Source organism: Heloderma suspectum, chromosome 4, assembly GCF_057233095.1.
Source record: "Heloderma suspectum isolate Gila_16-S chromosome 4, 16-S_ref, whole genome shotgun sequence".
In the NCBI taxonomy this organism is placed as follows: domain Eukaryota; kingdom Metazoa; phylum Chordata; class Lepidosauria; order Squamata; family Helodermatidae; genus Heloderma; species Heloderma suspectum.
Window position 1 is genome coordinate 135713328 of NC_139461.1, and position 22908 is coordinate 135736235.

Consider the following 22908-nt stretch of genomic DNA (forward strand, 5'->3'; position numbering starts at 1 on the left):
CAGAGCCGGGGTGCCACAGCAGAAAAAGCCCTCCTCCTAGTAGCCACCCGCCTCACTTCCTTTGGCAGGGGCTCATGAGAAGGGCCACTGAGGATGATCTTAAGGTCCAAGAAGGCACATATGGGAGGACGCAATCCTTCAGATAACCTGGCCCCAAGCCGTTAAGGGCTTTGAATGTTAACACCAGCACTTTGAATCGGGCCCGGAAATGGACTGGCAGCCAGTGCAGCTGAAAAAGTACTGGCATAATATGAGCTCACAGGCCAGTCCCTGTTAACAATCCTGCTGCCCTATTTTGGACCAGCTGAAGTTTCCGGACCGTTATCAAAGGCAGCCCCACGTATAACGCATTGCAGTAATCCAGATGAGAAGTTATCAGAGCATGGATAACTGTAGCTAGGCTATCGCTGTCCAGATAAGGGCGTAGTTGGTATACCAGCCTAAGCTGATAAAAAGTGCTCCGTGCCACTGAGTTCACCTGTGCCTCAAGTGACAGTTCTGGATCCAAGAGCACCCCCAAACTACGAACCTGATCCTTTAGGGGGAGTGCAACCCCCTCCAGAACAGGTTGAATATCACCTAGCTGGGCAGATGAACCACCCACTAACAGTACCTCCATCTTGTCTGGATTGAGTTTCAGTTTATTAGCCCTCATCCAGTCCATTACCGTGCCCAGGCACTGATTCAGAACAGCCACTGCCTCACCTGGATTTGATGAGAAAGAGAGGTAGAGCTGGGTGTCATCCGCATATTGATGGTCCTCAGCCCACACTCCTGATAACCTCCCCCAGCGGTTTCATGTAGATGTTAAACAGCATAGGGGATAAAATAGAGCCCTGTGGAACCCCATGGCACAATTGCCATGGCACAGAGCAATAATCCCCCAGCACCACCTTCTGGAATAGGCCAACCAAGTAGGAGCGGAACCACTGCAGTGCAGTGCCTCCAACTCCTAACCCAGACAACCTATCCAGAAGGATACCATGGTCGATGGTATCGAAAGCCACTGAGAGGTCCAGGAGAATCAACAGGGTCGCACTCCCCCTGTCCCTCTCCCGGCAGAGGTCATCCCACAGGGTGACCAGGGCAGTTTCCGTTCCAAAACCAGGCCTGAAGCCCGATTGAAATGGATCTAGATAATCCGTTTCATTCAACAGTGCCTGGAGCTGTCCTACAACCACCCGCTCAAGCACCTTGCCCAGGAAGGGGATGTTGGCCACTGGCCTATAATTGTTAACATCCTCTGGGTCCAGGTTAGGCTTTTTCAGGAGTGGTCTAATTACCACCTCTTTTAAAGTGGCAGGCACCACTCCCTCTCTCAAGCAGGAATTTACAACCTCCTGGACCCAGCCAGACATCCCCTCCTTGTTTGATTTAATAAGCCATGAAGGGCAAGGGTCAAGCACACAAGTGGTTGATCGGATTTGGCCAAGCACCTTGTCTGCATCCTCAGGCCTCAGTAACTGAAACTCATCCAATAAAACTGGACCAGACGGTGCTCTGAACGCCTCTACCAATGGAACTGCATTAATCGTGGTGTCCAATTCGTGATGAATCTGAGCGACTTTATCTTCAAAGTGCTGTGCAAACTCGTCACAGCGTGCCACCAAGGGTTCCACCGTCTCTTGCCCTGGCCCAGAATGTAACAGGCCATGAACCACTTGGAAAATCTCCACTGGACGACACTGAGAAGATGCAATGCTGGTGGAAAAGAACTGTCTCTTTTCCACCCTCACCGCCACAGAGTAGGCTTGATAGTGGGTAGGGATGGCGGAGAATTTCTCCCCGAAACTTCGGGGGGCCGAGCGCCAACGTGTTCGGCCCCCCGAACAAGTTTCGGGGAGAAATCCTCCGCCCCCCCCGCCCCCCCCCCGGGACGGGACTTACCTTCCCTGAATGTCCCTCCCGGCGGCGGGTCCAGCTGGCGGTTCGTCCGGTGTTCGAGCAGGGCGGGAGCGGCAGCCGGTCTTTCGACCGGCTGCCGCCCCCGCCATTGCAATGAAAGAAAAAAAAAACACACGTCCCCTGATAGGCTACGTGACGATTCACGTAGCCTATCACGGCTGACTTTCCAGATCTAGCCGTGATAGGCTACGTGAATCGTCACGTAGCCTATCAGGGGACGTTTTTTTGTTTTTTTTTTTACTTTCGTGTTTGCGGCCGGGCGAGGCGGGAAGCCTCCTCCCCGGCCTGAATTTCGGCCGGGCGAGGCGGGAAGCCTCCCCCCCCGGCCTGAACTTCGCGGGGGGAGCAGCGAAGCGCTCCCCCCCACCGCGAAAAAGCTGCGAGAAAAGGTAAGTGACTTTCATTCACCCCTAATAGTGGGCTCTTACCTGTGTTCGGTCAGACTCAGCATGAGTTTTCCTCCACCTGCGTTCTAGCCGTCTCCCTTCTTGCTTCATTGCCCTCAGCTCAGGTGTATACCAAGGAGCTGGCCGGGCTCTGATCAGAGGGAGAGGTCTGCTCAGAGCCCGAGTCATCTCTGCATTCCACAGAGTGACCTGGGCTTCGACAGGAGCACCAGCCATACCAGCAGGAAAATCCCCCAGAGCCCTCTGGAATCCATCGGAATCCATTAATCTCCAGGGGCGGACCATTTTAATAGGTCCCCCACCCTTGCAGAGGGGGAAGGCTGCCAGGAGTCTAAACCTCAGCAGGAAGTGATCTGACCATCACAAAGGGACAGATGTTAATTCCTCCACTTTCAGATCACCATCCTCCTGCCCAGTCAAGAAAACCAGATCAAGCGTGTGTCCTTTTATATGCGTTGGGCCGATGACATGTTGGGACAGCCCCATGGTTGTCATGGTGGCCATGAAGTCCTGAGCCGCCCCAGACACAGCGGCCTCGGCGTGGAAGTTGAGATCCCCCAGGACCATCATCCTAGGGGTCCTCAACACCAAGTCCGAGATCACCTCCGTCAGCTCAGGCAGGGAGTCTGATGGGCAGTGGGGTGGGCGGTACACCAACATAATTCCTAATCTGTCCCGGGTGCCCAACACAAGGTACAAACACTCAAGATCTGCACTCGAATGAGCAGGAAGCCTGGAGAGGGAGATTGAATTCCTATAGACCACGGCAACCCCCCCTCCCCGACCCTCAAGTCGGTGTTGGTGCTGCACCGAGTACCCAGGAGGGCACAGCTGGGAGAGAGTGACCCCTCCCAGTTCCCCCACCTAGGTCTCAGTAATACATGCCAGGTCAGCCCCCTCATCCACAATCAAATCATGGGAGATTTTATTTTGGGCTGATCTGGCATTCAGCAGCAGCAGCACCAGACCCAAGGGCAGACTGGTAAGGCTGCCAGGAATCATCAGGTTGGGGGAAGAACCAGAAGACGGAACAGCTGTAAGGTGTCTAGCCCCTCTTCTCCTCAGCTGACCTGTTAATCCCCCAACGCCATACCTCCCCCTGCCCGTGACCACAGTTATAGTGGCACCTCCCCAACCCCCTGAGTTGCCCAATAGTCCTCCCAGGCACATATTAAAATCTTAGGGTATAAAATGTGAAATAGTATAAAAGAATATAAAAGATAAAAGAGATAAAAGAGAACAGCACCTAAGAAGGAGCAGATAAAATCCACGTTTGCCCCATTCTCCCTCGTCTTTAAAGCTGCTGCTCTCTGCTGCTGCTCTTTGCTGCTGGTATCTGTGGCTGCTGGTGTCTCTGAAGAGGCAGGTGGATGGGTCTTCAGGTGCTGTTCCGTGCGACTCCAAGTGCGACGCTGAGGTGCTGCCTCTGGCAGCCCCGCCTTAAGTACCTGTCTGTTTGGCGGGGGCAGAAGCAGGCTCAGGATCCACCTGGTGCAGCTGGCTGGTCCTCCTTCCCACAGGCCCCTTCCTGAGCAGCCTCTGGCAGCCCCGTCTTAAGTACCTGTTTGGCGGGGGCAGAAGCAGGCTCAGGATCCACCTATCTTATTTGTAGCCAGTGTTTTCCTTGAGATACAATAGTACTGTTTTTTCCCAAATACATGGTAAAATTACATGGTAATACATGTAATTATTACATGGTAAAAATACATGGTAAAATTACACAGCAGAGGGGGCAATCCTATGGCCCCTAGACATTGTCTGAGGGGACATAGAATGCTGAGGATTCCCCGCTCTGAGGTTGGTGGCAAAACTCCTACTGCGGAAGGGGGAGTCGGAGATCCAACCCCATCCGTCACTCCTCCCACCCTGCGTGTGGTGATCAGAAGCCTTCAAATTGGCCTCCAAATCATCGAGGGTGCAATCAATAGGATTGCGCCCTTAGAGAGGATATAACTGAGTCAACAGCAATGCAGACGTGAGTGAATTAAAAAGATGCTGTGATGTCTCTCACAAAATAGTCAGATTTGCTGAAGGTTGTGGTGATTTGCAGATACTGGTGCATAAAAAAATAACCAAGGGACAACTTTAAGCATTTTTAATTTAAGTCCTTTTATTTCATGGGAAGACTTACCCAGTATGTGCTTTATTCTTTCCTATCAAAAGAATTGCTACTTGAATATTCTTAAATAAAGAATGCTGTTTGGAAATTGGTGTCTATGTAATGAAAAGGCTAGGAGAAATTGTACGTTTGTTTGTTTTTATTTTTCTTTAACTTTTTTTTTTTTTTGGCAGGTTGGTATATTTACAGAGTTGCTTGAGCAGGCTGGGATGGGTTGGGTCACTAATTTTAAAAAGCAACCAGGCCAAGGATATGACTTGCCTAGGATTAGAAACCATTTTGTGTAAGATAATGTTTTTATTCAGTTATAATTACCTGTAAAGTAGGAGCACTGGCACCGGAATCCTATACATGTCTACATGCGTAAGGCAGCATGAGGGATCTGCAAAAATTGGGTGCATGAGTGACATGAGCTGAAACACTTTCTGCTACCATTGATACAACCCCACTAGTCCTTCTAGCCCAGTAATAGCTGCTCTCACTAGCAGCACAACATCTGGGGTAGAAGGTTTTCCTGAACCTGCTTGTTGAGACCTTTTTTACTGGACATGCCAGTGACTGAACTTGGATCTTCCGCATACCACCTCTGAGTTACGGTCCCTCCTTCCATGGAGCATTGTTCGCACATAAGAGCCTCACAAATCTTTGGTTCACAAATTCAGCAGGACAGTTTACCTCTTTTTGTATTAAACACAGTAGTGTAGTGGCAAATTCAGAAGTGCAGGGTCTCTTCGTGACAGTCAGAGCCATGCCCCCTCACAGCCACGCCCTCTTCTAAGATTGTACAACCTTGTAAGTTATACAGCCTTCAACTGGGATCCAAAAACAGTGCAGCTGAGAGTAAGGCAGTGGTATTTCAATTGGATGTCTGAGAAAAAATGCAGGGGTGCTAAAATCTTTTTCACTCACTCAAACATTTTAGGTTTTCAAAATATGATACTCTATGGAAGCTTCACCCTCTCAACTCAGCCATCATGGACAGATCCCTTCTCATTTAAACAGCCCCCTTGCACACTCCCTTAGTGCCCCAACATTACCCATTAGCCTTCCCTAAGCTCCTTCATTATATCTCCCCCCCCCCAACAGAAACATCCACACACCCAGTTGGATTGAACCACACACACACACACACACACACACAGGGGTGTAGCAGTAAATTTGGAAATGCAGGAGCTCATTGTGACAGTCTCCAAGGGCAGTCCAAAAGTTTCAGGCAGCCGTGTCACTCCATATCAACAAACCAGTTCTAGAGTTTTCATCTCCACCAGAAGCATGTCTTTGGTAAAGTGAATAGCTCTTAATTGCCCATTCCAGACCAAGTCATCCCAAATACTTTGCATACCAACATGGAACAATATACTGTTGCTTGGAAAATTCATTCCCCCCACAGCTACAGTGAGGATCGTACCTAAGCTCAGAGGGAACAGGGAATTCTGAGGGGGGTGGCAGATGACATCAGAGTCCTTGCTAATGAAAAAGTTCTGGGGCTGCGTCCCTGCGAGCCCTGCCCCCACTACACCACTGATTAAATACAAAGAGAAGTCAATCACCAGCTGAGTTTGGCAGCCTTCTGGACACCCCTTAACATGATTCAAGTTTCAAGCTGGAGAGAAATGTGCCCATCTGATGTCTCTTTTGACTTCATGGCTGCAGAACATATTTGCGAGTAAGGGCACATCTGCGTAAGTCAAAATCAGGAACATCAACTATTTGCTTGGAGAATATGAAAGGAAATGCAACCACAAATTCCAAAGGCAAGAAATCTTATTTTTATTATTTCAACGCTATTGCCAAAGCTATCCAGCAAAGTGCACATCTAATCAAACTGCCTTGGCTTTATTCTTTCATGTACTGTGCTCTTTATCGCCCTTGCCTCCAGCTCTGCTATTCATCAAGATGTTTTCACTGAGATTCCAAACAGAGGGAGCTGAAATAATAATCTACCAGTTAGATGCAACCATTATAGCACTTTGCCAGTCTCTGCTGCGGTCTAGATGATATCAGTGTGTAAAATGTCTTGGAAGAGGATCTGTCCCCATGAGTCATGAAGGCATTTGGCTTAAAATATCCCAAGAACCATCTGTGATTGGATTGTTCACAAAAGGACCGAAAAACAACAAGATATCCAAAGAAAGCTAAATATCAGGAACAAAGTTAGGGTGACCAGGTGCCCTACTTTACAGAAAACAATCCTCTATTTTGGAAAGAAGGCAGACTTCTAATTGATGAGGTGTTTGGTTCAAGTCTGGTTTAAAATCAAAGAACAATAAGGAGAGAGAGGGGAGGGGACCATGAAGGAGTGATGTGGATTTTCCAGAAAATTTCGAAAGGCAAATTAGGTTAATGTGCACAGGGTCATTTGTATAGAAAAATTTTCAGTTTCCATCAGAAATTTTTCTGATGCCCTAGAGAGATCTAATTTAGCATGTTTATTTTAGTTGCATTTAGTAAACAACAAAGCTAAACAAAAAAGTAAAAGGTAAAGGAGTCCCCAACCAGTCATGTCCAACTCTAGGGGGTGGTGCTTATCTCCATTTCTAAGCCGAAGAGCCAGCGCTGTCCGAAGACACTTCCGTGGTCATGTGGCCGGCATGACTGAACACCGAGGTGCACAGAATGCTGTTACCTTTCCCGCCGAAGTGGTACCTATTTATCTACTTGCATTTTCTTGCTTTCAAACTGCTAGGATGGCAGGAGCTGGGACTGAAAATGGGAGCTCACTCCGTCACACGGCACTTGGGTCTCGAACTGCTGTCCTGCCGACTTTCCGGTCTGCAGTTCAGCGTCTTATCCACTAAGCCACCGTGGCCCCAAACAAAAAAGTACCCCAAGGTTAATTTTTTGTCCCAATACACTACAAGTATTTGACCTCAAATATTTGAGGGGGGAAATCAAATGTGATTTCGATGCTATATTATGCAGAGTTTTTTTAACAAGAAGTCTAGTAAAAATTTAAAGACAATAGCACATACTTCCCTTACATTGTTTAAATTTTAAGGAAAAAACAAAGGTACTGAAGTTGTTGACACACTAATTAATTTTAGCAGTCCAACGAACTGTGCATGGTACGCTGACAGCCACTCATCTATATTTCAAGAGAGTTCAATTCTCTTCCACGAAGGGTGGTTGGGCACCTTCAGCTTCACTGCCACTACTTATTAGTTCCATTTCACATATATGGATTTCAGTGACATATAGGTATTCTCTCACATACTTGCTAGGGATAATCACCTGAAAAACTTTAATTGCAACTTGGAAACACCAAGCTTGCCTAGTATTGAATTTGCAATTGGCATACTTTCATTTTTGCTAATGAACTGATGAAATGGAAAATGTTCTATGGAAAAATTAAGCAGTGGAAAAATTTCCACCCCACATCACTGCCATGAAGTAGCCCATCAACAGTTAGCACCTGGGCAACAGAGCACCTCTCCCTGTATATGCCTTCCTGAGGAGTGAGACCTGTTGAGGGGCCCTCCTCTGCGTCCCACCAGTGCAAGACATAGGCTATGGTGGGACATGGGAGAGGGCCTTCTCTGCTGTGGCACCTCGATTGTGGAATGCCCTCCATTTGGAGGCCTGATTGGTGCAGACGATATTGTTTTGGTGCTAAGATAAAACATGGCTTTTCAGCAAAGCCCTTGAGAGCTAATTGAATTCCCTAAAGTTACACTCTGTTTTAACTGTTTTATGGTTTTAGATTTTCTGGTTGGTATTAGCTTGTTTAATGGTTTAATATGCTTTTAGCTATTTAAATTATTCATTGTTTCATACTGTTTAAATTGATTTCATCTGTATGCCACCCTGAGATCTTAATGATATAGGGCAGGATACAAATGTTCTAAATAAATAAATAAACAAGCAAGCAAATAAATAATATACTGAGCAGGCACACAGGTCATCTGGGCACCCCTTCCCTACTATGGTGAGATGTATGGTATTGCTATTTAAATTATAGTTATTTCTAACTTTGCACCTATACATATATATTTGCATATGTTAATATGCATTTTCTCTTTGGCTGGAAATATGTTAAGTGGCCACCCTGGTTCTGGATAATGTATCAGACTGATTCAGCAGTAAGAGGAAAATTCCCAAGTGATTTTATTGTGTGCTATACAATATCTAATCTCTAAACAAATCTTGCATACTGCAAGAATAGCTGAATATACTCCGCTGCTATGGGAAGTCCCTTCTCCCCAAATCAAAGTCTGAAAACAAGTCTGTATTTTCCTAATACCCAGCACTGACCTCATCATGTAAAGTTTAGCTTACTCTTTGCTGCAATGGTCTGTTATGAAGTAGTCTCGTTTTCCCAGATTTTGACTGCTTGGTGTGAAAATATCCCATTTGCAGACTCTCCTAGTAATCAGTGTAAAGGAGTTCACTATTACTGCAGTGCAACCCCACAGCGCACACCAACCACACACACACATACACACGCCAGATGTGCACTTGACAAACTATGTGAAAGGGCCCCTGTACTTTTATAGAGATGTGTGCACTTTTAGATGCACTTTTAGAGATGTGTGCACAGAGAGCTCCCCCACATGAGTGGTGATCCTGATTGGCACAGGATCCCACCCCCTTTGTGCGGAGATCTATGCATGTACATTGGTGCACACATTTGCCCCCTTCACACAGCGACTGAACGCATAACTGACTGACAGTTGCAGAGGGCAGGGCTATGCAGTGTGACCTCACAACCGCCTCCATGTTCTATCAATGTGTGAGGTGTTTGAGTGAACCCTCCCCCTAGTGTCTCAGACCACGAATGTGCTAAATTTCAGCTTTCTAGGTATCCAGCTCTTCTTATGTTCTCATAGAGAGATGGGACAAATTAATGGAGGATAAGGCTATCAATAGCTACTAGTCATGGAGGCTATATATTACCTCCAGTGTTGGAGGCAGTATGCCTCTGAATACTAGTTGCTAGGGAACGTGAGCAGGAGGGTGCTTTTGTGCTCATATCCTGCTTGGGGGCTTCCCACAGGCATCTGTTGGTCACTGTAGAATAGAACGGTAGACTAGACAGGATTTTGGTCTGATCCAGCAAGCCTCTTCTTGAAGTACTTTAATTATTTCAGGGTATACTTTGAATCTATTGTTTTTGTTGTTGTTTGAGGGGGGGAGAGAGATGTAGAAATATCCCTATTTACTAGTCACCAGGGTACCTTGGGCTATGTGTGTACTACATTTCATAATGCCAAGCCTCAGGCCCCCTGGTTTTTTATGGGCTAAACATTCATACTGGAATTCATCCTTCCTTTCTATCTATCTTATGTCTTGGGAAGTAGGCTGTTTTTGGAACCATTGTCCAAATATGCTGGGCTATTTCTATGACCATTTGTTCTGACCATATATCAAAATTTTCATTAGAGCTTCTGCAGATATTGTTAATAAACTAGAAGGAGATCATACTAATGATGACACCATGGTGATTCTTTATGTAAAATTTCTTTACACCAGCATCCCGCAACAAGAAGCTTGACAGTTACAGAAAAGTTCTTCCATAGAAGGGAGGATCCACGGAGGCCACTACTGTGTTGCATTATCGACTTCTCTACACGACCGGTTTATCCCAGCACTGTACTGCTGTTTCTACTTTCTTTTCAAGAATGCTGTCTTTACACTGGCTGTTTTTTGTTTCTTCTTCATTCCGCTTATTATCTTCTCGTGGAGGGGTGGAGCCTCTCATAAAAACTGTGAATGCTGCGAGACAAACTTTTACACGCTGCAGGTGACCCATGCAACTGTCTTCGTGGTAGTGCCCCTTTCCCTCCCCTTGCCAGTTACTGGTCGCTTCATTTGATTGACATAGCCATGCAGCAAGGGCGTACAGGAAACAAAGCTCCAGAGACATCGCTTTTGCTCTTTTTGCCCCGGAGGAATGCCGCCACGCCATATTAGGGCAATGCCACTCTGATGTTGTGCTGTGCTGGCAAACAAGATGGAATGACAAGGAAGCAGAAGGTTGCAGGTGTTCTGGGGCAACACTCCCAACCCATCGTCATCACTGCTGTCGTCTTCTAACCACACACCCTGCAACCGCCCTGCAGCATCTCGTTTTGCCATGGTACAAGTACACAGGCTGGCGCTGGCACTTTCATAGCGTGACCACGGGGGGGGTGCATTTTCCCTGTTATAAAGTATAATGGGATTAGGAGGGGGAAAGGGTGGAAAAACCACTGGAGGGGAACAATGTCATGTAAAGCACCCAGAAAATTCTGTGCTTGAGGAATGACAAATACAACATAAAATGCCAGTGTAGAGACACCCTATGTTGTTAGCTGGCATTGTATTATGCAAACATTATTTTTCATTCAGTGGTAGGTTTTACTGGCAAGTGAAAGGGATAGCAGTGGGCTCATCCATACTTCTGAGGTAGCCCATCTGTATGAGTCACTTTGAAGAATTATTTGTTTATGCTATGTCCAACCTCTTTCAAGCATTCATGAAGCTGTGGGAGCGTTATACTGATGATATATTAGTACTATGGTGAGTCTTGATGGCTGGAAAACATTTTTGGGATGACTTATAGCAGGGACAATAACATCTGCTTTGATGTGAGTTATAGCGGGACACAAATCAGTTATTTACAGTGTGATCCTATATATATATATGTGTGTCTGCTCCGCAGGTAAGGCTCCTTGAGTTCAGTGGGATTTTCTCCCATGTAAATAGGCATAGGATTCCTGCCTCAGATGTTTTACTTAAGAGGGATGTGGGTAAGTATATCAGAACCACCTACAGGAAAATAACATAATTCTCAGTTAAATTTGACAGCTTCCATATAGTATGGATAAGAGTGAGATGTAATTGTTCTAGTTCTCAATTCTCAAGAATTTTTTTAAAGGGACCATTGAAACCATGAGATGGCAGGAGGGTATTCTGGGAAATATTGGAGTCAACATGAGAAAAGGCATTTAATCAAAACCACCACCACCATTTTTTGAGGACTAAAGAAAAACCTAGAATGGTGCAAATGGAATGCAGTTTAACTTTTGATCTTATCAGTTTGGCCTGAAGCAGAGCACAGACATGTGCCTAGTAACATTCCAGAAGCCAGAAAAAACCCTACTATCGATTTTAAAGAAGGGCTGATGCATAGTAATACTCAAAAGCAACTCTACGAACATAGAAAGCTGTCTTAGTCAGACAGGTCCATCTAGCCCAGTATTTTATTTCTATTATTTATAGTATTATTACCCTATTCTTTGTCCAAATAAAAGGCTGCCAGAGCAGCTTACACAGATTAATAATGAGACAGTCCCTGTCCTCAGGCTCACAGCATAAAAGATGCAAAACAAAAGGAAAAGGGATTGGGAGGGAGGAGGAAAAAAACAAAACTCAGGCATCAGTTCTTCATTTCAAAGTTCTTATAGATGCTCTTTCTGGCATGGAAAAGCAAAACAAGCTCCCTGCAGCTGTTCCTTCTCTGCCCAATGTATGGGGCTAGGTTGGCCTCCCCCTTGGAAAATGTCAGGGCAGTCTCCTTTTTCCCCTTATACAAATCTGTTGTGTGCCCACACTGTGTACAGTTCTGTTGCAGCCCCTAGAAAAGGACATTGTAGAGTTGGAAAAAGTGCAGAAAATGGTCAAGATGTTGGAGCAACTCCACTATGAGAGAAGGTTATAACAGCTGGGATTGTTTAGCTTAGAAAAAAGTCGAGTAAGTGGTGGGGTGGGGCATGATAGAGGTGTACAAAATTATGCATGGTGTGGAGAAAGCGGGTAGGGAGACAAGCTAGCTGCAAAGGGAGTTGTTCTCCCATACACCGCGAGGGCAGCAGCTTGGGGAATGCTGCCCTAGAAAGTGCATTTAGGGTTACAACCTGAGGGCCAAACCACCGTGTCCTGTTTTTGCACTGTAAATCCCAGCTGGGGGGGTGGTACAAATAAGACTGTGATGACGGGGAAGCAAGACGCCACTGCAGCCCCAATTAAAATCTTTCTCCTCAGTTATTTTTAGCCCCAGAGGGAAGCTCCCACTGGCACCAATAGAAGCTTCCCTCCTGGGACCAATAACAACTGGTGGGGGGATGACAATTTTAATTGGGACTACTGGGGGTGGGCGTTAATCCCCCTCAGATGGTTCCAATCCTGATCACATCCCTCCCCTCCTCCACTTATTATTTAGAAGAAGAAAAAGTAGACATGTTCAATACAATGATACAAGTAATGTCACCTCTGGTTTGACCCCGGGAGTTGTTTTTGAGGCTGCAAGCATTACTGCCCATCAGGCAGCCTTTAAAACTGATGATAGCTTTATCTCTGGCTCCTGGAATGTTATTAGGCATTCCTCCAACAATCCTGCAGAGCAGTAAGGCTTATGAGGTATGACTGGGAGGCTTTCATTACCTGTAATGTGTGCGTGGGGGGGGGGGGGGCAGAATTCTAATGCTTTTTCAAAGGATCAAAATTTGCACCTCTAAAATTTGCACATGTAAATGTTATGCAAATTGGTGCCCCCTTTGGTCCTCTTTTTTGGTGATGCATTTCCTCTTTTTTTACAATATGTACGTAGTCACCCTAGGTAGCTCCCTAAAGAATACTCTGAGGCCCAGAAATCTGAATTACAGGAGAGTCTATTACCTTTTACAATGTTTCCCTTACAGTTTTTAGAAGGTTACAGGGGGCAGGATTTGGCTAATATTAGGGCTTGTGCAGTTCACAAAGGATGCCCTACCTCCCTCACCCCCATAATTCGAGCACTGCCAGAGAATGGTCTGGAGGTACACTGAAGCTAAATGAGACTAGCCCTGCATACTGCTTGGATGGGAGACTCTGGGAAGCAAGTACAAGGCCTTATGAGGAGTTGGAGTAAGATAGAAGTGCAATAAATAAATACGTTCATCATCTATGGCAATTAGCAGCTCTTTTTCTGTACCATGAATAGCCAGCTTCTTTTACTTTGTGTCTGCCATTTCTCTCCTATGTGTACTACCATTTACATCTCTCTTACTGTTAGGATTCTTTGCTTACAGAAAACGGTGTGTTTCTTACAGAAAAGAACAGAGAAAGGAGGGGAAATGCATGACTCTTTGGTGCATGAAAACAAAGCTATATTGGCTCAACCTCCTGGAAGTATTCAAAACATCAATTTTGTATAGTGTTGCTTTGTGTTTCAGACACATGGGAGGAGAAAGGAGAAGCACAGAGGCTAGGTTAGAGGCATTTGCATTTGATATAGAACTTGCTTTGCAGAACAACAGGTCTGTTGTGATGCATCAATAAAAGATAGATGAAAAGAGAGGAAGGCCTTTGCAGGTCTTTGGCCTCCAGCCATATGAAAGCACAAAGGTGCAAAGAAATGTGATTGGAGACAGTAGACTCTGCCTAAGTGCTAGAGGCAGAAACGAAAAGAACAGTAAGTTCTGCTGTGTTGTGTGATACCAGCTAATAGGTTTTATTACTACAGCCAGCAGGATTTTCCTCACACCATTCAGAAGAAGAGATACTTGCTATACTAAATGTCTGTTCTCTTTTTTAAAAACAAGAGTCTTGGATTTTTTGCAAGTTGCTTCTGCCGATTGAACTTTCTTCATTACCTACAGCTGGAACAGATGCCCAAGTTCAGCTTAAAAATATGAACTGTGGGTTGTCGTTATGTGCGAATTCTGCACTATGGTTTAACCAATGGGTAAACCAATGGTTTAACCATTGTTCATGGTTAACATGGAATGTTAACCCTGAACAACCCAGAGTTCACAACCCAACTACAAACCATGGATTCTCTTCTTGAGTTGTTCATGGTTAACAATTTATAGTTAACTGTAGCGCAGGATTCACATGTAATGACAACCCACGATTCAACAATAAACCATACTCAACCCATACTCAGGGCTGTCATAGTGTCATTACATGCAAACCAGGCCACTGTCTCAGTTAGCACATGCATTGCTGGATGCAGCTATGCCTGGACTGGGGACACTGAGGGCTGTGGGCATCATCACAGTTTATCAACGGAATTGCCACAACCTGTGTCTGTACGGCATAAGAAAGGAAGGGGGCAGCACCACCATATTCTAAATCTAGCATAAGAAAGTGAGATGAACCTGCAAAGGTGCCTATTTATTGAAGCACTCCCCAAAATTTGCTGTCCTTGATGTTTTGGACAAGCACTCTCTCAGGGAGATACAAAATGGCTATTGCCTCTAATGGAGAGTTATATTCTGGAATGCGTCAATAAACAGGGGTTTTTTTTATCACCTTTTCAGATTCGCCTCAATTAGGTTGTTGGATTTCCCTCATGGCATGCCATGGAATAAGCTCCTCTGTGGCATTATTAGTACTCTAAAGATCAGAGGTTCCAAAGTATAATCTCTCAGCAATGCGAAAGATTTCTCCTTTGGCAAAGCAACATTGCTCCTAGCTCCCTCCCCTGATACACCGAACAAGCTTCAATGAATGAATTACATATATATTTTAACACTGGCTTTCTCCAGTGCCAAGGAAATGCTAAGCGGATGTTGCCAACTCTGAACTGAGATAATTTGAGCATGAACACTTTGTTTTATCCCAGACATTGTCATCCGGGAACAACAGAAAACTGAGATGAAGGAGTTCATCTGTTTATGTTTTTCCTGGATTTCTTCCTATGCACAGTATGCTCTTGGGCAACTTATCAAAACAATCTTGGCAGTGCACCAAAATAAGCTAATCATATATTGTAGACTCAAAATTGGGAATTATTTTCATCGCTTTCAGAGTCAGTATTCTCTTTGCTCTTACAAAGGTAACCCTGAGTTTTAGAGCTAAGTCCCCCAATCATGGCTGCAGTCTAGCAAGCGAGCTTCAGTGCACACCCATGAGCGTGTACATGCCCTATGGGGATATTATCTATTTTTCTTTCACCAGCAGGTCTCTCTGCCACATCACAAACTATTTAAGAAAATGTTCAAGCTTCAGAAGCAACTTGCCATGTGACGTACAGGACTTTTGGCTGGTGGGGGTTGGTGGGGTGGAGGGTGGGGAGGAGGAATGTCAAATTCCTGCTGAATATGTGAGATTATTGTTCTGGTTCTCTGGATTGTGGTCATAAGCATACAAATGCATATGTGCCTGCTACCAGCTGTGATGGGGATGCTCATTAATTCAGTCCTCCTGGGAGATGTGGATGCCTCATTGTGGATAAAGATACCTTTAAAGATCTACCACTCCTCTTTTTAAACGCTGTAGATAAAAACATCTTCTGTAAAGAATTCATTTGTTTTTATTAGTAGCTTGTAGACAGAAGTGGCAAGTTTTCAGAATAAATTAAAACCTCCAAATAGTATCAGTGTTTCTATGGAGCAAAATGTAACCATCATATCCAATTATCCTAGAAAAAAGCAAAGTCTGGGAGATTTTTATTTCTCTTGGTATGGAATTAATTAACTGAGGACTAGGACACGTTGCCGCTTCCATCTATGTACAGATTGGTATGTATGTATTTTATTTAGAGATTATAATATCAGAATTATTTGCCTTCTGTTTTTCAACTGTTCTAATTTTAAAGCTAATTTTATTGGACTAATTTTGCCTCTAAATAATGATATTATTTGTACACTATGTGATCAGCATTATTATAGGGTTTTTATAAGGGGTTTTAGGTTCTTATTATATGTTCTTATTTTGTTTTTTAAATTTAGGAAATTGTTATGGATTTGTAATAATATTTGGAAACAATGAATAAAAAAAATTATAAAAGGAGTGTAAGTACATACTCCTATTGAACTGAATCAGGCTAGTTGTGCATAAATGGCCACAGCATACAAAAATATTCACTGAACATAGAAAACTAGATGTTAAGGATGAAGGGTTCCAAATCAGCCTTCTCCCTGATGTGTTGATTTTCTTTATGCAAATAACTTTTTTTCACACGGAAGCATTAAAAAATGTCATTCCTTCAACTGTGATATGAACTGGTATAACTTAGAAACCGTTTTGCCAGTTTACCAGTTCATCTGCTTCCATGAATTAAGCCTAACTTGCCCTCTAATTCAGAGCTGTTGTGTTGTGACCAAGTTCCCTCAAGGATCAGTCTAGCCCTGTTGAATGAAAGATAAACAAGGCAATTACTTGCCTCCCATAAGGTTATTACATTGGTCTGCATGTGAACCATAGGGCCTATTTCTTTTCCCATTCTTGGGATGAAGCTAACGACAGATCCTGTACAAATATTGTATGAGTGGGGAAGGTATAAAAGAGTGTGTTGTTCCCAGGACAGCTGGTAATTTGCTCTAGTCTCTGCCATAGATGAAACACATTTGCAAGCAAGTCTAAATTAGGGTGGCCAGGTGTCCTACTTTACAGAGGATGGTCCTCTCTTCTGGAAAGCTGTCAGAGGAGAGACCTCTATTTGAAGGTGCCCTTTGTCTGAACGGGTGTCTAGTCCAAGTCTGCTTTACAGTCAAAGAGGGAGAGCAGCAGCCTTAAACTTGCCTATCAACCGCAGACTGAGCAGACACACAGGTAACCTAGACACAGACCCGGTTTGCACAATCACCGCAGCCCATCGTGGCTTGTTTAAGTCACAGTGGGTTTCGGCACCTGTGGGCACCAGGTTGCCTATTTACACCCCTGCCACAGCTTCTCATGTCATCCAAACCCAGCGAGGGTGGCTTGTAGGAGTGGTTAACAAACCAGCCCACAGCCCTAAAATGGGCCATGGGTTCTGGGTAGTTTGTTAACTACCCCAGCAAGCCACCCTCACCAGGTTCGAAGGTCACAAGAAGCCATGTCCAGCGAGGTTAATTAGGGAAATGAGCCGGCACGTGACCGTGGCTTATTAACCGACCTTGTGTTGTGTGCAGCAGGCCATAGTCTTCCCTCCCCCACTATGGTGAGATGTATTGTAATTATATTTAAATTATAGCTATTTCTAAATTTAGACCTATATGTATAAATTTGCATATGCAAATGTATGCAAATTGGTGCCTTCTTTTGTCCTCCTTTTTTGGTGATGCATTTCCTCCCTTTTGGCAATTCGTAACTGGCTACCCTAGTCCAAACAAGGTGAGAATGATTCCAAGACCGGAATGACATATCGTATGAATGGCCCTTTAGGTTGCATCACAAGCTTCTTCCATACTAAATTAACTAAAGTAGAGCACTAGTTGTCCCACAAAGCCAGTGGTTGTTTTGCAGCCTGCCAGGGTCCCTTGCTTGTCTGCAGACAGGTACATGGCACTGTTAACAAACTAGGCCTTAACCTCATGGGGATGTCCACTCCCTTTAGAAGTGATGCTGAAGTGCCTAACAGAAAGTGGGAGAAGCTCCCATGCAGCTACAATCTCAAGACCAAGTCATACTCTACTTCTGACATCTGGGAAAGGACCAGGCTCCCACTTCATCATGTATGTTACTGGGAAATCCAGTTGTTTGAATGCACATACATAATGCACAATTGACCCACTACACTGCGCATGAATTTTGTACTCTGGTATCTATATTTGAGTACAAAAATTGAGCTCTTACCATTACAAAGAATTTGAGTTTGCCTCTGTTCTCTAAGATGACTTGTTTATTTTATTTTATTTTATTTATTTACAATATTTGTATACCACTCCACATCAAAAAGATGCTGAAGCGGTGAACAGCAGATAGGATAAAAGAATACAAACACCATGTTAAAATAATTACTATTTTAAAAACGAAACAGAGTTCTGATAAAACCAGATTCTGATAAAACCACAGCCAGTCACTCAAGGAAGGGTTTCTGAAATAACAATGTTTTCAGGAGGCGCAAGAAGCAACACAACGTTGGCACCTGCCTGACCTCCAAAGGCAGGGAGTTCCATAGGAAGGGGGCCACCACACTGAAGGCTCTTCTCCTGGTGGACTCCAACCGGGCCATTGGTCCATGTGGAACCACCAGGAACGTGCCCTCTGATGACCTCAGTGACTGGGCAGGTTGGTAAAGATGAAGGCGCTTTCTCAGGTATCCTGGTCCCAAGCTGTTTAGGGCTTTGTACGCTAGTACTGGAACCTTAAACCTGGCCCAGTAGTGGATAGGCAGCCAATGCAGTTCCCTCAGCAAAGGAGTTGCATGCTGAAAAGGGGCAGCTCCTGACAACAACCAAATTGCTGCGTTCTCCACTAGCCCCAGCTTCCGGCCCAGCCTTAAGGGCAGCCCCTCATAGAGCGCATGGCAGTAATCCAGTCTTGAGGTTACTAATGCCTGTACCACTGTGGCCAAGCTATCCCTGTCCAGGAGAGGCTGTAGCTGGTGAACCAGCCGAAGCTGGTAAAAGGCACTCCGAGCCACCATGGCCACTTGTGCCTCCAGTGATGGATCTCGGAGTGCTAAAAGTAAACTGATTATTATTGTTAGCAGATGCATTTAGAACTACTCCCCTCCTATTGGAAGTAGTAATCTCCACCACGTTTGTATTTACTAGTACTTTTTATGGTGTTCTTCAACAAGGCAGGGCAGTGTACAAGAACGTATAACAATAAGAAAAACTGAATATAATAAAAACAATAGTGAAAACAGTGATGAAACAGTTAGTTAATATCAGCCTTTGAAACAATATAAAAAGATTTCTGAAGCCTGAGAGAATAAAAAGGGTATTTGCTTGGCACTGAAAATACAGCAGTGCAGGTGCAAACCATCCTCCCTGGAAAGAGGTTGTGGAGACCACCAGGGTGCAGTGCTCTACTCAGTCTTACTGAAGGTCTGCTGCCACCACCTGCTCTTACTTTGGACTTGGAGCAAGGGAATCCCAAGACCTACAGGTTAATTGCCTGGGAGGAGAGCAATTCTTAGCTCCCCCCAACTTCCATCCTCCCTAAAAGCATTTTTTGTTAGATGTGAGGTGAGTCACATCTTCTCACTCCATCCAACTAGCTTGTTTCCCAAACTTGAACGGGGTATCTGAGATTCACCAGATCAAGAGAGAATACAACAGCTTTAAGGACAGACCGCATTCAGTGATAGATTAGATTTACAAATCTCCACCAAGTGTTTAGGGCTTCAAGAATTAATGTATGAGTAGTGGTCCCTGAAAGCTCTCTCAAGACAGACAACCCAAATATGGTATTAAAGAATATGTATTTATTGCTCTATGCAATAAATTTATTGACTACGTAGTATTTATTGACTACGCTAAAGCCTTTGATTGTGTGGATCACAACAAACTGTGGCAAATTCTTAAAGTGATGGGAGTACCAGACCACCTTACCTGTCTCCTGAGAAACCTGTATGAGGGTCAAGAAGCAACAGCAAGAACCAGACATGGAACAACCGAGTGGTTCAAAATTGGGAAAGGAGTACGACAAGGCTGCATATTGTCACCCTGCTTATTTAACTTATATGCAGAGTACATCATGAGAAATGCCAGGTTGGATGAATCAGAGATTGCTGGGAGAATTATCAACAACCTCCGATATGCAGACGATACCACCCTAATGGCAGAAAGCGAAGAGGATCTCAAGAGCCTCTTGTTGAGGGTGAAAGAGGAGAGTGCAAAAGCTGGTTTGAAACTCAACATCAAAAAAACTAAGATCATGGCATCTGGCCCCATCACTTCCTGGCATATAGTAGGGGAAGAAATGGAAGCAGTGACAGATTTTACTTTCTTGGGCTCCAAGATCACCGCAGACGGTGACTGTAGCCCTGAAATTAAAAGACGCTTGCTCCTTGGGAGGAAAGCTATGGCAAACCTAGACAGCATAGTAAGAAGCAGAGACATCACCTTGCCGACAAAGGTCCGTCTAATCAAAGCTATGGTTTTCCCAGTAGTAATGTATGGCTGTGAGAGCTGGACTATAAGGAAGGCTGAGCGCCGAAGAATTGATGCTTTCGAACTGTGGTGCTGGAGAAGACTCTTACGAGTCCCCTGGACTGCAAGGAGGTCAAATCAGTCAATCCTAAAGGAAATCAACCCTGAGTGCTCATTGGAAGGACAGATCCTGAAGCTGAAGCTCCAATATTTTGGCCACCTAATGCGAAGAGAAAACTCTCTGGAAAAGACCCTGATGCTGGGAAAGATTGAAGGCAAAAGGAGAAGGGGACAGCAGAGGATGAGATGGCTAGATAGCATCACCAATGCAATGAATATGAACTTGAGCACGCTCTGGGAGAGAGTGGAGGATAGGAAGGCCTGGCGTGCTATGGTCCATGGGGTCACGAAGAGTCGGACACGACTGAACAACAACAATTTATTGCTCAAATAGTCTAAGAGAATAACAAGCTTTAGCTAAGATGAGGCAGATTATGAACATCCCTAAATACCCGCAAGTTATAATCACTAAGGGCGCAATCCTAACTAGATAGGCATCCGCCTCTGAACTCGGAGGCGAATGCCTAACCTAAGCAAGGCAGGAGAGGCACGGGGGGGATCATTCCCTCTGCGCCTCTCCTGCCTTGCTATTTTTCGCTAGACAGTGGTTTTCGGCTGTCTAGTGGCAGGGGTGCCGACTGGGAGAGGAAGCTGCTGTACAACACATTGGATGTGTCATACATGCAGCTCTGCTCTCCCCCCCCGAACACCCCCAGCCCCCCCTTTTCAGTCGCTCCATGCTCCTCTTGTGAGTGTGGAGGACGGGGCTTCTCCACGCTGCCTCGGAGGCAGGGCAGACGAGCGGGGAGGTCAGTTTTCTGGGAATCAACCTCAGAGTGCGGGCTCTGAGGTAAGTTCCCGGGAATGAGCATATCCTATGGCCCTCTAGACAATGTCTAGTGGGCATAGGATTGCTCCCTAAGAGTATAATGAAAATAATGGCAAGTATATTGTTAACATGGAAAAACCCGGTTCCTCTCACTCTAACAATCAATATCAAAGTTTCGTATTTACCTAAATGGAAGGCATGGTGGGCAAAGCATATAAGGCAGGTTTCTCGATATCCCAGGAACTCTCTCCAAACAAATAAAACCCTGGTCTTTTATAACCCCCATGAAGTCAATGACCTCGTCCTTAGTTTCAGACCTGGGGGTTGTCTCCACGGGTGATTTACTCCAAGCTGGCTGTGTGTTGAGTTCGTTAGTGATACATGACATTGTACCCATCCAGCAGCCACCCCAGAGCTTATCAAGGAAAAACCAGATTTCCTGAGACTGCTTAAAGTCCGATTCTTTTGCTCAAGTCGGGTTCTCGGCGGTATAGTTGTTGTGTGCCCCAAACCCCACATTTACTTTGGGTATGCCAGCCCTGCCCAGGAGTGTGCGTTTCACTGTGACCCCAATCAAGGGGTGTTTCCTGTCCCTTGTGTTTCCCAGCACAAACCAATTAGTGTCTACTCAGAAGTAACTCCCATTGTGCTCAATAAGTCTTGTCCCCTGAATGCACAAATCAGAATCAATGGAAATAGCAAATTTTAAATAACTAATTCCCTAAAGGCTGTAAAGCACTTTACTGAAGCTGTGATTCTCCAGTGTTTGGTTTATTGCCTTCGGAAGTAACTCATTCACATCTTCGTTAAAGAGATCCTGCGCACCATCGGGTTAAAATGGGAGCTAGTTTCCCCATCCCCCTGTGTTTCCTGTCCCTTCCCAGCACAAACCAACTGGTGTGTACTCAGAAGTAACTCCCATTGTGCTCAATGAGCTTCTTCCTGAAATGCACTCCCAGAGTTACTAAGATTCCCATGAATTGAAATAATGCATTTAAAAGCCTTAATGTCAAAGCTGTGAAGCTATGAAGCTTCAGCTGATCGCAGCAGAGCAGGGAGCATGCTGTGTCTTTATGACCGTTGTTTTAAGAAAGTAACTAATGCTGGGGGAGAGAAAGACAAGATAGTTCCTAGCTTCAGCAGCTTCAAAGCAGAGAGAACACTGAGTTCTTGCACTGATAGTTGTTTTAAGAAAGTACGTACTGTGGCGGGGGGGAGAAGGAGCGTGATTTTTTACACAGGAGGAAGATTTTATCAGCCTATCGAGGAAGGTGGGAGAGGGAGAACGGTGAAATTGTCAGATATTGTCAGAAAGGGGGGGAGCCTCTCTGATTGGTTGAGCAGCCCCTGCCAGTCAGATGATGTTTACTCCACTCCTACCCGCATGTATGTCATGCAAAGCGACTTAGAATGGAGCAATGCACTCGCTCGTGGAGCCCTGCCTAGACCAAAACCAGCTCCTTGAACAATGGGGGTAAGTCATTCCTTCTTTCTCCTTCCATTGTCATGGAGACATGGTCCTGGTCTTACCACCATTCCCATTGTTCTCAGTGTAACCAGGCTTGCCACTGACACTAGTAGCACCTAGGCAAAGGTATCCCTGCTAAACTAAGCAGCATGCATGCTGCTTCCCGTACCTAACTGAGTCACTTCTGGCAGCCTTCCTTCATTTCCAAGAATACATTCCATTACTCATAGTTATCTCATAATACACAAACAACAAACTAGTCACGTCTACAAAATACAATAAATTCTTATCAGTTCCACAGTACAATGCACATTCCGCTACAGGCGGGCCTCACAGTTCTCTCCAACTCTCTCTCTCTCTCTCTCTCTGCTGTGGATCCAGGGGATTCATGGCCTCTCTCCTTCCCACCCACT